Below are 5000 nucleotides of genomic sequence, written 5' to 3'. Positions count from 1 at the left end.
GAATAATATATATTTAATTTGATAATTCACCTGAGGGAGCAGTGACCTATAGTGATTTGAAATGATAATATTCAACGGAGACCGCTAAGACCTTTGACATTTATAAGTAATTAGTGCTTCATCACTTGGTTAATAAAAAAATCAATAATAGAGTGTCATCGACAAAGAAATAAAGCAATAATGATAACAATAACTTTCCTGGTGAACTTCTGCGGGAAAAGCCTGAAGTCTTCCCTGAGAACGAGACCGCGACGCGACGCCCACGACGCCACCTGCAGCGCCTCTTCCCCTGCTGGGCTGTACGGCATGTACACGTAGAAAGTGCAACTGTGAAAAGACAATGATGATGATAAGTTAATCGATGCATGGAAGCAAGATATTATTGATAATTAAATCGCAGCACTATTGACACTGTTAGACAATGTATGTACTTTAGTTCTGATGACTGTTTGTTTGTTGACTCTTTGCTATTCAACTCGACTTACATCCTGTGCGCTTCGTTACCTTGTAAGTCCCTGGTCGTGGTGAAAGGTCATCAACATGGCATTCATCATGGAAAGGGCCTCGTGGAGGTGACTGACCTCCTGTAGCCCCAGGTGGGTGACGAGCAAAAGCCTCGTGGACCACACAAGGAACTGGCTCTCCAGCGACCTCACGGCGAAGGTAGTCAGGAAGGCCGGGCTGTCACTCACCACAACTACACTTACACACCAGGACAACTCGCGCAGCTGAGAAGAAAATCGTCAATTGATTCTGCATTAAGTTCAACATGCAAGTCGTATACTTTGTGAAAATTTCGGGTTTACTCTTATTACGTTGATCTTGTTGGCTCGTTTAAGAACCCAATAATCGTCTTCATTTTTGGTCGTAATGGATGTAAATAACGAAAAATAAAGCAGAAAGATAAATATTCATATACGTACACACACTGACAGGTACGCCTTATAAAGGGCGATTATATCACACTCTATTACAAGCCGTAAAGTTGTTTATATTGAATCAAAAGTATGTTTTAGAGTTTACACGGATGTCAACAGACCGTGATGAGGAGTTCCCGAATGGTGGCACTGCAGTCTACATTTGCATTCTTGTACATCGTTATTAAATTATTATTATATATGTTATTAAATGTTGATCAGCCAGTATTCATTAAACAAAACAAAACAAAAAAAAATATAAATAAAAAGTAATTCTTTGTTCTAATACAGTGGTTCTCAGCTTATTTCAGACTATGGACCACCAGCCCAGTTTGAGACCACATATACAAAGACCTTTTAAAAGACACCGTGGACCTCTTTCTTTTTGAGCAAGGATGAATCAGGCAACCACAAAGAGTATTATGGTTGGAAATATATTTATTTCAAAATAGAATTTTGAAAGATTATATGAAATTTATGTCTAATATATTTCTTAAATGGAAATTTTACAATGAAATGAATGGCCAATCATTTATTAAGATTTTTTAAACTGAATCTTCAATAGCTATAAAAATATATACACACTAATTCCCAGTTAATAACCAGATATAGAGGACGCCCTTGGACTACCTCGAGCCAACAGCTGAGAACTATTGGTCTAATCTTAAAAAATACAATACGTTACAAAGAAAAAAATCAACAGCCCAGCTGACACTTTACTTTCCTTTATAGATCTATTTCATGATATGAATTTCTATATTAGTTGAATAGTAAAATGCACAAATAGCCTACTACAGGGACTTAAGCATTTTACCATGTATACAGATTTCAACATACCACACATATGAATATGAATATTTCCAGTAACATTCATATGTCATATGTAAACGTGTTTATGTTAATACTTACACACATATTGAAATATGTTTACATCGTGAAAGATAAAAATTGTAAACATCTTCAGACGGTTGTGCAAATGAGCTACCTGTTTCTATTCGAAAAGTAATCATCGCAGATCGTAAGGGCATCATCTTATAATACTCTAGATTAGTTTGGGATGTAAGGAAATGCTTAATTTGAATGAGGCTTGAAAACCGTGGGGGCATTCATCATTTGGGTGTATTTAAAAATATTATTCTAATCAAATCAAAAACCTATGTCTTCTCTTACCGCAAAACTGATAAACATTTTTCTTATTAAGAAAAACTATTTAATATATAAGCTTGTAGTATGTAATTACACATTTTACTTGAAACATTACGTTATTCCTCAAATGGTACTCTTCCACCGGCATAGTTCTCGAAAAGAAACAAGGCAGGACTTCAAACCCAATATACCAAGCTTACAAATCACATCTCCCCCCCCCCCCCCCTCCCACCTTCCTCTCCTCCATTTGTGTTTAAGCACATGTGAAATTTTCTCAGCCCATTAGGACAGCAAAATAACAGGTCTCCCGATATTTGGCTTTAAGGATATATATTCTCGGAAAGTGTAAATATAGAGGTAAATATATATATTATATATATATATATATATATATATATATATATATATATATATATATATATGTATATATATGTATATATATGTATATGTATATATATATATATATATATATATATATATATATATATATATATATATATATATATATATATATATATATATGATATATATATAATATATATACATATGACAGTAATTTAATCGATGCAGTATGAGTTATTCATTAAAGTGAATCACTATACCCTCTTCGCTTCTGTGATGATCCGATTGAGCTGCGTGTTAACATCAGAGCCGTTTAATGCTATTTGGAATAAGCTCACCCCCGTGGAAGCGAGCCCTCGCTGCACCTCCTTCATAAAGAAAGGGAAAAAAGGGAGAAAATATATCAATATTTCATTCCCTCTCCATTCTAAAGCTGGGCTGAAAACGAAATACAAGAAGATGGCATTCAAAAATTCCAGACCTCGAGGTACAGAATCCTCCCCTTCCAAGTCCACCACTTTGCTTCCAGAGAGATGACCATGGCGACCTTTTTTGACCAAAGACAGTCTTAAGCTCATGGTAAAAGCGTCAAATTGTTTCGCTATGCCTCGTTCCCTTAAAGAAGCAAACTCTGTTTACCAAATACGACACTTGTTCGCATTCCTCTTGAGTGTTATTCACTTTGATCAAGATCTAGTCTCTTGAGATATATGATATGTTCCGGATAACGGGGTTGAAACCTTGGATTACGCTTTGGAAAAAATAATGAACTTGGAAATGGAGGAGACTCTTCAGGTCCCCATAACCAGAAAAACAAAAGCTGGTAACCTATCATAATCTAATTTGTTATACATTTCAAAATTGGATTTAAAACGAAGGAGAAAAGAATGCAATTCAAGGGGACAATTTACCAGCTGGAGAGCGTCAGTTGAGGGGTCACCATCACCGATAACAACGGACAAACAACGGGAGTCGGACGCTACAGACAGTACCTTTCTCACCGCCTCAGAGGCTTCCTTATCACCTTCAGCGCCGTCAGTACTTCCTGTTAACAAGTCATATTTTTAAGCATGAATGTCAGTATGGGCACTTATATTGTGTATGTATATATCACTCGAGATATGTGCATTATCCATGGAAACCTTCGAATATAGTCCCCCCCCCAAAAAAAAAAAAAAAAAAAAAAAAAAAAACAGATGAAAATTACATATGCATTATCATATATTTTGCAAAAATATATATCGGAAGAAGAAGATCGTGTATATCTCAATATGTATTTTCCTTATAATGATAAGGTGAAAATAGAGCCTAACTCCATATACATTTTCCCCATTATGATTATATCAAAATAACACCCTACACTAGGTTATTGGTTCACATAGCCACTATAACGAAAAAGACGTGACTGACCGAGGGTTAGCACAGGCAGGCGAGGCTCCTGGGAGGCAGAAATCATCATGATATTCAACGCCGCAGTTACTATCACCAACACTCTCTCCATTGAATCGGCATCCAGCTGTGGAGTGTTGCAAGCTCATATCAATAACAATCTTATGGAAGTCATTCACAGGAAGTGGGAGAACGAGTTAGTTGCTATGATGTTTAATTTTTCATGAATTTGTGTATGTGTACAAGAAAATACACATTGTGTGTGTGTGTGTGTGCATATTTACACACACACACACACACACACACACATACACACACACACACACACACACACACACATATATATATATATATATATATATATATATATATATATATATATATATATACACATATATATATAATATGTATATATATATATATATATATATATATATATATATATATATATATATAGTTGTACAAAGGTAGATCATGGGAAAAAAAACAAGGCTAAAGATAAGGCCGTTTATTATACCGGACAGCATGAATAAAAAGTTTTTTTTTTAAGTCCAATACAGTACACTGATAATTTCCAAAGATTAATGTACCTTGAATTTAATCTTTTTATTAATATATACCTGGAAACGTCAATTTTTTCCCCGTTTTTTATTCAATAGTTCTTAAATATTACTAATCCAACAAACACATTTTTTAGATACAATCACTGACAACTTGGTAACTGCCATCAAACCACCAACGTCTATAATCTAATATTCCTTATGGATTCGCTCATCTAAAGGTGCCTCATGTTTTCTCGGCAGGCCCTCCGCCGAAGATCCAACAGCCACAAAGAGCCCGGCGTTCCAAAGATGCTTCTTCGCCGCTCCTTCTGGAGCCACTTCTATCGGCCATCTGAAACCCCACTTGAAGCCTTCATCATAGTAGTACAACAAGTTTGAGGGACATTCTCTGCTCACGATCCGATACGACAGCGGGTCGTATGGATGGCTCGGCCTCAGCCACACAGCGGGACTGCTGAATGGACTCATGGGTGGTTCTCCTCTCGATATAGAAGGCATGCTGTTCTTACTAACACTTTCCTTTCTACACGGATATAAAACTTTCGCTTCCGTGACACCAATTCTCCTATCTACGTGTCCTTCCAGCTTCCACCGACGGATCCACCTGTAGACGGTCGTGACACTCGTGCCAACGTTCTGGGAA

General features: G+C 36.3%; 1 protein-coding gene across 1 annotated transcript in view; it reads left to right on the top strand.

Moving 5' to 3' along the window:
* The window catches only part of LOC122245044 (putative glutamate receptor), an 80257-nt gene that overhangs the window by 22527 nt on the left and 52730 nt on the right, over positions 1-5000 (top strand). The window lies entirely within an intron of this gene.

The sequence above is a fragment of the Penaeus japonicus genome, unplaced genomic scaffold, assembly GCF_977035675.1.
Source record: "Penaeus japonicus unplaced genomic scaffold, GWHDUDI00000001_assembly GWHDUDI00000020, whole genome shotgun sequence".
In the NCBI taxonomy this organism is placed as follows: domain Eukaryota; kingdom Metazoa; phylum Arthropoda; class Malacostraca; order Decapoda; family Penaeidae; genus Penaeus; species Penaeus japonicus.
The sequence above is the reverse complement of the archived record's forward strand: the minus strand, read 5'-3'. Positions and strand labels throughout refer to the sequence as shown.